Raw genomic sequence first — 12,539 nt, forward strand, 5'->3', positions numbered from 1 at the left:
ACTTCCAGGCAAGAACATCCGTTGGTGTGTGTGTGTGCGCACCGGACTCCAGCTTTTTGTTTTTGTTTTTTTACCATGCAATGATGCTTAAGGTTTGAAGCAATATAGAGATAATCAGGAAGCAAATAACATGAGCATGTGCATACACGTTGGTTTACTATTGAAGCAGAGAATGGATTCACCCGCAAAAAAAAAAAAAAAAGCAGAGAATGGAAAGAATTTTTCAGCATGTTTTGTTTATTTTATTATTTGTTGAAGAAGCACCTAATGAAAACTTATGAAGCTTCACAAAACTATGTAGGAAGCAAGTAATGAACTGGCGTACATAACACAAAGGCACAAATGTCGAAAGATGATCTTTTATATTTGTTGCATAATATAAAGTTTTTTTATGGGTGCATAATTTAAAGTTTGTACGAATCCATATATGTTGCACCGCTATTTTCATGTGAAGCAACAAAATTACAAGTAAACTGAAAAACTACTACTGAAGCATAGGCGTGATTCAAGGGTGCAGTTAGGGCATGTACAAACACATGCAAGGAACAAAACCAAAACATGCAAGGGGGCAAGTAACTTTCAATGTAAGCAATTGAGGTACAAGTTACCGCAAGGAGGCACATTGGATATAAGATATAATCTTGATGATTCAGTTGACTTGGCTTGAGACAATAAGAATGATGAAGTACCCTTAATTCTTCATAATATAGCCAAGTCTCCAATGACCTCCAACATCACCTATTGATCAAGTTTGAGCTTGTTGGTCCCCAACCAAGTTGGGTCCTAAGAGGTTAGTCACAATAGGCTTGGCTATCCAAATGGTTATTTGCTTCAAACCACTTTGAGTACCAACAAACTTGGCAACCACATTGCCAACCTTATCCTTCCCAAGAGAATAGACATCATCAATAATAATTGGGTTGGATAAGTTACCACTAGTGCATGAAGAGGCGAGGTGACCTTTCTCGCGACATAGGTAGCAACGTCTACTCTCCACTTTCTTCTCACTTGATTTCTCAACTTGAGAAGCATAAGCTTGAGTCTTCTTGGGAAGAGGCTTTCCTTCAACTTGAGGTTGAGAATGAGAGTGTACTTGTGGACGCTTCCCTTGTTGCTTGTCACTAATGGGCTTCTTCTTAAATGGGCAAGATCTAACATGATGCCCTTCTACTTTGCACTTGAAGCAAACAATCTTGGCCGAATTCTTGACTTGTTATTGGCCCTTCCTTTTGTTCACCTTGGACTTGTTCTTCTTGTTGGAGTTGAATCCAAGTCCACCTTTGTCATTGGGGGATTTTTGCACACTCAAGATATTGTTGAGTGTGGATTTCCCTTCATGACTCTTTTCCAAGTCTTTCTTCAAAGAAGTGACTTGGTCCTTGAGCTTTTTGATTTCCTCTACATGGTTAGTCTCAACACAAGTACTAGAGGAAGTATAAGCTTCATCGTTAGAGCAACAAGGCAAGGAAAGCAATTCATCACAAGATGTACCAACATTGTGAGTAGATGAATTACAAGGACTAGCACATGGCAATATAGCATTTTGACTAGAAGTAGTGCTAGTATCCACATGAGGCTCACTAGATGTTACCTTAGCAAGCATGGCCTCATCAGCTATCTTTAGCACATTATGGGATACTAGAAGATCATCATGAGAGCTTGAGAGCTTTTCATGGCTTTCTTCCAATTTCCCATAATTGCTAGATAGCAACTCAAGTTGAGCCCGTAGCTCAACGTTCTCCTTCAATATGGATGCTTCACAAGAGATAGAGTTAGTAGCACAAGCATCATCATTAGCAACAAGAGGAGAAGACACCTTGGCAAGCTCTTTTGAATAAGAAGCTTTAAGTTGAGCATGAGACTCGGTGAGTTTGATGAGCTCACCTTAATGACCCTTGAGCCATTTTCGAGGTGCTCAAAGTCCTCAAGGAGTTTAGCATGCGCAAATTCAAGCTCCTCATTTTTAGTTTCAAAATCATTGGCCACCTCAAGAGCTCTATCAAGAGATTCCCTCACTCTAGATAATTCTAGAGCGAAAGTCTCCTCAAGAGATTCCTTGGTGGTTTGTTCAAGTTCAAGAGCTTGAGAGAGGTCTGCAATCTCATTAGCGTAATCACGCTCATGACCTTCCATTTTATCAATGGTGACCTCATGCTCCTGAAGACGAGATTCCAACTCATAAATATATTTCTTGCCCTCAATTGCAATAGACATGATTTCCATGAAGTTGGAACGAGCAATTTTATTCTTAAGAAGAGCTTTAAAAATCATTTCCCCCTTAATTTTTAAGGAGGCAACATCATCATTCTCTTCATCATAATCAACATCATCATCACTCTTGCCATCATCAATATCATCACAAGATATATTGGGATTAAAAGTGAGAGATACCTTTGAAGCCTTGGCCATAAGGCAAAATGCAATAGATGGTGATGTAGGATCCCTTGAAGCACCATTCAAGACCACATCTTGTTCCATGGAGTGTTGGGTTTCCTCTACATTGTTAGCATAACAATTCGAGGAAATATATGCATTTTTATCATGGCAACAAGACATAGTAAACATATCATCTAATATTTAGTCAAGCAATTTCTACATGATATGCAAGAACTATCAACACAAGAATGTGAAACATTTGGAGTGCTCGGAGTGCTAAAGTCCAAAGATGAAGCATTGCAATAAGAAAGTGATGAAGGATCATCCACAATAAGCATACTATCATCATTGCAATGACCAACACTACTCACCATATCATTACCTTGTGGCAAACCACATGTAGGTGAAGTAGAAGAAGTTGAGAAAACTATACGACCGGAGGTGGAGGGAGAACAATCATCCCCACAAATCTTGGACACACCATATTTTTCTTGAAGCTTCGTCCACAACTCATGAGCATCCCGGAACGGCATGAGTTGAAATATAACTACATTGCTCAAAGCATCGAAAAGCACATTAGAAGCTTGAGCATTGAGATAAGAGTTTTTCTCATCCTCTAAAGATAATCTTTGGGGATCCTTTGGAGGAGAAAAACCCATATCTACAATTCGCTCTAAATTTGGGTCCATGACCCTAAAGATATTAAGCATGTGAATTACCCAAACATCAAAATTTGTGCCATCGAAACTAAGAGTGTCAGAGAATCCTAATCCCCTAGTCGACATCTTTACTCTCTAGGCGGTAAAGCCTAATAAAGAGAGACGAGGCTCTGATACCAATTGAAAGATCGTGGATGTCGCCTAGAGGGGGGGGGGTGAATAGGCGTTTTAAAATAATTACGATTTAGGCTTGAACAAATGCGGAATAAACCTAGCGGTTAATTTGTCAAGCACAAAACCTAAAACAACTAGGCTCACCTATGTGCACCAACAACTTATGCTAAGCAAGATAAGCAACTATGTGATAGCAAGATATATGACAAGAAACAATATGGCTATCACAAAGTAAAGTGCATAAGTAAAGAGCTCGGGTAAGAGATAACCGAGGCACGCGGAGACGACGATGTATCCCGAAGTTCACACCCTTGCGGATGCTAATCTCCGTTTGGAGCGGTGTGGAGGCACAATGCTCCCCAAGAAGCCACTAGGGCCACCGTAATCTCCTCACGCCCTCGCACAATGCAAGATGCCGTGATTCCACTAAGGGACCCTTGAGGGCGGTCACCGAACCCGTACAAATGACAACCCTTGGGGGCGGTCACCGAACCCGTACACTTTGGCAACCCTTGGGGGCGGTCACCGAACCCGTACACTTTGGCAACCCTTGGGGGCGATCACCGAAACCCGTCAAATTGCTCGGGGCGATCTCCACAACCTAATTGGAGACCCCGACACTTGCCCGGAGCTTTACACCACAATGATTGAGCTCCGAACACCACCAACCGTCTAGGGCGCCCAAGCACCCAAGAGGAACAAGCTCAAGGGTACCAAGCACCCAAGAGTAATAAGCTTCTCAACTTGTAACTTCCACGTATCATCGTGGAGAACTCAAACCTATGCACCAAAAGGAATGGCAAGTGCACACGGAGTGCCCAAGTCCTTCTCTCCAAATCCCACCAAAGCAACTAATGCTAGGGAGGAAAATGAGAGGAAGAACAAGGAGGAGAACACCAAGAACTCCAAGATCTAGATCCAAGGGGTTCCCCTCACATAGAGGAGAAAGTGATTGGTGGAAGTGTGGATCTAGATCTCCTCTCTCTTTTCCCTCAAAAACTAGCAAGAATCCATGGAGGGATTGAGAGTTAGCAAGCTCAAAGAAGGTCAACAATGGGGGCAAAAACGAGCTCAAGAGATGGGGAACCATTGGGGAAGAAGACCCCCTTAAATAGGTCCCCACGAATCTGCCCGTTATGTACAGAATAACATAGGAGCGGTACAACCTCTATGAGCACCGGTACAACCGGTAACAGGCAATAAGCGGTACAACCGGCCCACAACCGCCCAACAACCGCACCACAATAGAGACCAGTCCGGTGGTAGAGCGGTACATGACCGGTACAACCTCCGGACCAATTCTGAAGCGGTACAACCGCTCCAAACACCGGTTGTACCGGTCAAGCGGTACAACCTCTCCATGGGGCGGTACAACCTCTCCATGGGGCGGTACAACCTCTCTGTGTAAAACAGGCAATATCAAAACAGCCACAACTTTCGCATACGATCTCCGAATACAACGAAACCAAGTTTGTTGGAAAGATAACGACAAGGGCTAACACAATCTTGAGAGAAATAACAATAATAAGCAAATGAAAAAAGGACCATAATAAAATGATGAGAACCCTTCCTCAGATAAGACCGGTAAAACCTCCAACACCGAAAACATCATAGAAGATGCATGCGAACTCCGTTTTCGATGAACTCAAGCTTGTCATCAAGATGACCATAAGCTCTAAGACTCACAAATGGAACCAAACAAGAACCAAGAAATATAATGCAAGGATGCAATGGTTTGAGCTCTCGACGAACGATACGATCAAGCTACTCACTAGAAGAGCCCCCCTTGATACTACGACAATCGATCCTACAACCCGGTCTCCCAACTACCACTATGAGACCGGTAAAATAGAAGACCTATCAAGGGCAAACCTTTGCCTTGAACATAGTCCACTTGAGCTAGATGATGACAATCTTGACTTCCTCAAGTTGGACCACCTTTCTTGATTGTGTTGGCTCGATGAATACTAGTTGATTGCTCCCCCATACTCCACTATGGGTGAGCCACTCTTTGGCACATCTTCACAATTCCATTGACACCACAATGGACGGCAAGCTTCAAGCTTGATTGCTCCCCCATACTCCATTATGGGTGAGCCACTCTTCGAGTTGCTCCACTTGAACTTGCACACTACAAACTTGATGACGATCACCACTTGATGTCATCCTCCATGGGTTGTATGAGATCTTCCTCTTGACGCAAGACCATGGAAACATACCTAACCCCAAAAAGAACTCTCACGTAGACCATGGGTTAGTACACAAAGCGTAATGGACAATGCTTACCATACCATGGGATCACTTGATCCCTCTCGGTACTTCTTCTACGCTTTGTGAGTTGATCAACTTGATTCACTCTTGACTTAGTCTTGATCAACATTGAATCTTTCCAACTCTCTTCATTTGGATGATGTCTTGAAGGTAAACATGAATGATCACACAATATTCTTATTTAAGACATGCTTGCAATAAGCTCAACTCACACATGACCAATATTTGGATAATTCCTTGAAAAGCACTTTGGCCATCTCAACTCACACATGACCAATCTTTGGATAATTCCTTGAAAAGCACTTTGGCCATCTCATAAACTCCTTGAAACCAACACATGGACTTCAAGACAATCCTATGGACAAAACCTTCAAATATAACTCAAGGCAACCATTAGTCCATAGAGATTGTCATCAATTACCAAAACCAAACATGGGGGCACCGCATGTTCTTTCAATGGGGAGTTTGGAAGATCGCCTCATGTATCGCCTTTCTTCTAGAAGACCAGATCGCCCATAATGTTACCGTCAGGAGGACAAACTTTTCGCGAGAGAGAGTGTCGAGTAGATTGAATAACAAGCTCTTAGCTCTCATCTCAGTAGACGCAACCAAAGAACAGGCAAGTTCCTCGTCTACCAGAGCCCACGTGCATCTGGAACAGTACATTCCAGGAGGGAGTGGCGCCATGAATCTTTAGCCCCGCAGAAGCCGCATGTGCTCGAAGTTGACATGTTGTGATGCGCCCTCACATCCTCAGTTGGTAGAGATTGCTTGGCCAGTCTCCATAGAAACATACGGACTTTTGAAGGAACCTCAACTTTCCACAATGTTTTCCATGAACCCTCTTCCATGCGAGAAGATGAGGGCCCGGCTGATCCATATAGCCATGATTCTCTCCTTTGCTTGATTGTTACTAGCATATTATATGCAGACTTTACTGAAAATTGGCCCCGTCTCTCATGAGCCCAGCTCCAGAAATCTGGGACATTCATAGTACATAAAGGGATACTAGAAATCACCTTTGCATCAAAACTCAGGAACGTGGCATTTAGCTTATTCATATCCCATGAGGCCGAAGTGGCGTCCATTAGTTCTGAGACCATCAAAGGAGGATTTGCGTTGATGCAGCCATATGGTCTCATCATTTCCTCTCTAGGCAACCAATTATCCTCCCATATGTCGTGCTTTCCCCATTATCGATACGTTTGATCAGGCCAAGTTTGAGTGTGTCGCACCCCTCAACTATAGCCCTCCATATCTGACTAGGGTGGCCCCCTAGAGTTGCATCGAGGATGGTTGACTGTGGATAATAGATGCTCTTCAGTAACCGTGCGCATAGCGACTCCGAGTGTTGGAGTAGGCGCCAGGCCTGTCTTGCTAACATTGCCAAATTAAAAGGTTCAAAATCTTTGAACCCCAAACCTTGTTGGAAATATGCCCTAGAGGCAATAATAAATTGGTTATTATTATATTTCCTTGTTCATGATAATCGTTTATTATCCATGCTAGAATTGTATTGATAGGAAACTCAGATACATGTGTGGATACATAGACAACACCATGTCCCTAGTAAGCCTCTAGTTGACTAGCTCGTTGATCAATAGATGGTTACGGTTTCCTGACCATGGACATTGGATGTCGTTGATAACGGGATCACATCATTAGGAGAATGATGTGATGGACAAGACCCAATCCTAAGCCTAGCACAAGATCGTGTAGTTCGTATGCTAAAGCTTTTCTAATGTCAAGTATCATTTCCTTAGACCATGAGATTGTGCAACTCCCGGATACCGTAGGAGTGCTTTGGGTGTGCCAAACGTCACAACGTAACTGGGTGGCTATAAAGGTACACTACAGGTATCTCCGAAAGTGTCTGTTGGGTTGGCACGAATCGAGACTGGGATTTGTCACTCCGTGTAAATGGAGAGGTTCTCTGGGCCCACTCGATAGGACATCATCATAATGTGCACAATGTGATCAAGGAGTTGATCACGGAATGATGTGTTATAGAACGAGTAAAGAGACTTGCCGGTAACGAGATTGAACAAGGTATCGGGATACCGACGATCGAATCTCGGGCAAGTATCGTACCGATAGACAAAGGGAATTGTATATGGGATTGACTGAATCCGCGACATCGTGGTTCATCCGATGAGATCATCGTGGAACATGTGGGAGCCAACATGGGTATCCAGATCCCGCTGTTGGTTATTGACCGGAGAGTTATCTCGGTCATGTCTGCATGGTTCCTGAACTCGTAGGGTTTACACACTTAAGGTTCGATGACGCTAGGGTTATAGGGAATAGATATACGTGGTTACCGAATGTTGTTCGGAGTCCCGGATGAGATCCCGGACGTCACGAGGAGTTCCGGAATGGTCCGGAGGTAAAGATTTATATATGGGAAGTCCTGTTTTGGTCGCCGGAAAAGTTTCGGGTTTTATCGGTAATGTACCGGGACCACCGGGAGGGTCCCGGTGGTCCACCAAGTGGGACCACCAGCCCTGGAGGGCTGCATGGGCCAAGTGTGGGAGGGGACCAGCCCCAGGTGGGCTGGTGCTCCCCCCACCAAGGCCCAAGGCGCAAGGGAGAGTGGAAGGGGGCAAACCCTAGGCTCAGATGGGCCTAAGGCCCACCTAGTGGTGCGCCCCCCTCTCTCCCCCCTTGGCCGCCCCCCAGATGGGATCTGGGGGCTGCCGCCACCCCTAGGGAGGGAACCCTAGGTGGGGGCGCAGCCCCTCCCCTCCCCCTATATATACTTGAGGTTTTGGGCTGCCATACACACGATTCAATCTCCTTCTTGGCGCAGCCCTACCCCTCTCCCTCCTCGTCTCTTGCGGTGCTTGGCGAAGCCCTGCTGGAGTACCACGCTCCTCCAACACCACCACGCCGTCGTGCTGCTGCTGGATGGAGTCTTCCCAACCTCTCCTTCTCCCCTTGCTGGATCAAGGCGTAGGAGACGTCACCAGGCTGTACGTGTGTTGAACACGGAGGTGCCGTCCGTTCGGCACTAGGATCATCGGTGATTTGGATCACGACGAGTACGACTCCATCAACCCCGTTCACTTGAACGCTTCCGCTTAGCGATCTACAAGGGTATGTAGATGCACTCTCCTTCCCCTCGTTGCTAGATTACTCCATAGATTGATCTTGGTGATGCGTAGAAAATTTTGAATTTCTGCTATGTTCCCCAACAGTGGCATCATGAGCTAGGTCTATGCGTAGTTACTATGCACGAGTAGAACACAAAGTAGTTGTGGGCGTCGATATTGTCAATTATCTTGCCGTTACTAGTCTTATCTTGATTCGGCGGCATCGTGGGATGAAGCGGCCCGGACCAACCTTACACGTACGCTTACGTGAGACCGGTTCCACCGACTGACATGCACTAGTTGCATAAGGTGGCTGGCGGGTGTCTGTCTCTCCCACTTTAGTCGGATCGGATTTGATGAAGAGGGTCCTTATGAAGGGTAAATAGAAATTGGCAATTCACGTTGTGGTTTTGGCGTAGGTAAGAAACGTTCTTGCTAGAAACCTATAGCAGCCACGTAAAAACTTGCAACAACAATTAGAGGACGTCTAACTTGTTTTTGCAGCAAGTGTTTTGTGATGTGATATGGCCAAAGGATGTGATGAATGATATATATGTGATGTATGAGATCATGTTCTTGTAATAGGAATCACGACTTGCATGTCGATGAGTATGACAACCGGCAGGAGCCATAGGAGTTGTCTTTATTTTTTGTATGACCTGCGTGTCATTGAGAAACTCCATGTAAATTACTTTACTTTATTGATAAACGTGTTAGCCATAGTAGTAGAAGTAATAGTTGGCGAGCAACTTCATGGAGACACGATGATGGAGATCATGATGATGGAGATCATGGTGTCATGCCGGTGACAAGATGATCATGGAGCCCCAAGATGGAGATCAAAGGAGCTATATGATATTGGCCATATCATGTCACTATTATTTGATTGCATGTGATGTTTATCATGTTTTTGCATCTTGTTTACTTAGAACGACGATAGTAAATAAGATGATCCCTCATAATAATTTCAAGAAAGTGTTCCCCCTAACTGTGCACCGTTGCGACAGTTCGTTGTTTTGAAGCACCACGTGATGATCGGGTGTGATAGATTCCAACGTTCACATACAACGGGTGTAAGACAGATTTACACATGCAAACACTTAGGTTGACTTGACGAGCCTAGCATGTACAGACATGGCCTCGGAACACAGAAGACCGAAAGGTCGAACATGAGTCGTATAGAAGATACGATCAACATGAAGATGTTCACCGATGTTGACTAGTCCGTCTCACGTGATGATCGGACACGGCCTAGTTGACTCGGATCATGTAATCACTTAGATGACTAGAGGGATGTCTATCTGAGTGGGAGTTCATAAGATGAACTTAATTATCCTGAACATAGTCAAAAGGTCTTCGCAAATTATGTCGTGGCTCGCGCTTCAGTTCTACTGTTTAGAAATGTTCCTGGAGAAAATTTAGTTGAAAGTTGATAGTAGCAATTATGCGGACTAGGTCCGTAAACTGAGGATTGTCCTCATTGCTTCATAGAAGGCTTGTGTCCTTAATGCACCGCTCAGTGTGCTGAACCTCGAACGTCGTCTGTGGATGTTGCGAACATCTAACATACACATTTTGATAACTACGTGATAGTTTAGTTAAACGGTTTAGAGTTGAGGCACCGAAGACGTTTTGAAACGTTGCGAAACATATGAGATGTTTCGAGGGCTGAAATTGGGATTTTAGGCTCGTGCCCAAGTCAAGAGGTATAAGACCTCCGACGATTTTCTTAGCCTGCAAACTAAGGGAGAAAAGCTCAATTGTTGAGCTTGTGCTCAGATTGTCTGAGTACAACAATCATTTGAATCGAGTGGGAGTTGATCTTCCAGATGAGATAGTGATGTTTCTCCGAACTCATTACCACCAAGCTGCTAGAGCTTCGTGATGAACTATAATATATCAGGGACATATATGATGATACTTGAGATATTCGCGATGTTTGACACCACAAAAGTAGAAATCAAGAAGGAGCATCAATTGTTGATGGTTGGTGAAACCACTAGTTTCAAGAAGGGCAAGGGCAAGAAGGGATACTTCATGAAATGGCAAATCAGCTGCTGCTCTAGTAAAGAAACCCAAGGTTGAACCCAAACCCGAGACTAAGTGCTTCTGTAATAAGGGGAACAGCCACTGGAGCAGAATTACCCTAGATACTTGGTAGATGAGAAGGCTGGCAAGGTCGATAGAAGTATATTGGATATACATTGTGTTAATGTGTACTTTGCTAGTACTCCTAGTAGCACCATGGTATTAGATACCGGTTCGGTTGCTAAGTGTTAGTAAACTCGAAATAAAAGGCTGCGGAGTAAATGGAGACTAGCTAAAGGTGAGCTGGCGATATGTGTTGGAAGTTTTTCCCAAGCTTGATGTGATCAAGCATCGCACGCTCCCTCTACCATCGAGATTGGTGCTTGCATTGAGCATAGACATGATTGGATTATGTCTATCGCAATACAGTTATTCATTTAAGGAGAATAATGGTTACTCTGTTTATTTGAATAATACCTTCAATGGTCTTGCACCTAAAATGAATGGTTTATTGAATCTCGATCGTAGTGATACACATGTTCATGCCAAAAGATATAAGATAGTAATGATAGTACCACCTACTTGTGGCACTGCCACATAAGTCATATCGGTATAAAACGCATGAAGAAGCTCCATGTCGATGGATCTTTGGGCTCACTCGTTTTTGAAAAGTTTGAGACATGCGAACCATGTCTATTGGTGTATATGCATGAAGAAACTCCATGCAAATGGACCGTTTGGACTCACTTGATTTTGAATCACTTGAGACATGCAAATCATACCACATGGGAAAGATGACTGAGAGCCTCATTTTCAGTAAAATGGAACTAGAAAGCAACTTGTTGGAAGTAATACATTTTGATGTGTGCAGTCCAATGAGTGCTGAGGCGTGTGGTGGATATCATTATGTTCTTACTTCATAGATGATTTGAGTAGATGTTGAGTATATTTACTTGATGAATCACGAGTCTGAATTATTGAAAGGTTCAAGTAATTTCAGGGTGAAGGTGAGAGATCGTTGTGACAAGAGGATAAAATATCTATGATATGATCATAGAGATGAATATCTCAATTACGAGTTTGGCACAGAATTAAGACATTGTGGAAATTGTTTCACAACTAATACAGCCTGAAACACCATAGTATGATGGTGTGTCCGAACATCATAACTGCACCCTATTGGATATGATGCATACCATGATGTCTCTTATCGAATTACCATGATAGTTTATGGGTTAGGCATTAGAGACAACCACATTCACTTTAAATAGGGCACCACGTAATTCCGATGAGGTGACACCATATGAACTATGGTTTAGAGAAACCTAAGCTGTCATTTGTTAAAAGGTTTGGGGCTGCGACGCTTATGTGAAAAGTTTCAGGCTGACAAGCTTGAACCCAAAGCGGATAAATGCATCTTAATAGGACACCCAAAACAGTTGGGTGTACCTCCTGTCTCAGATCCGAAAGCAATAAGGGATTGTTTCTAGAATCGGGTCCTTTCCCGAGGAAAAGTTTCTCTCGAAAGAATTGAGTGGGAGGATGGTGGAGACTTGATGAGGTTATTGAACCGTCTCTTCAACTAGTGTGTGGCAGGGCACAGGGAGTTGTTCCTGCGGCACCTACACCAATTGAAGTGGAAGCTTATGATAGTGATCATGAAACTTCAGATCAAGTCACTACCAAACCTCGTAGGATGAAAAGGATGCGTACTACTTCAGAGTGGTACGTAATCCTGTCTTGGAAGTCATGTTGCTAGACAACAATGAACCTATGAGCTATGGAGAAGCGATGGTGGGCCTGGATTCCAAAATGGCTCGAGGCCATATAATCCGAGAGAGGATCCATATATGAAAACAAGGTGTAGACTTTGGAAGAACTACTTGATGGTCGTAAGGCTGTTAGGTACATATGGATTTTAAAAGGAAGACGGACAATG

The sequence above is a fragment of the Triticum urartu genome, chromosome 4, assembly GCF_003073215.2.
Source record: "Triticum urartu cultivar G1812 chromosome 4, Tu2.1, whole genome shotgun sequence".
Taxonomy (NCBI): Eukaryota; Viridiplantae; Streptophyta; class Magnoliopsida; order Poales; family Poaceae; genus Triticum; species Triticum urartu.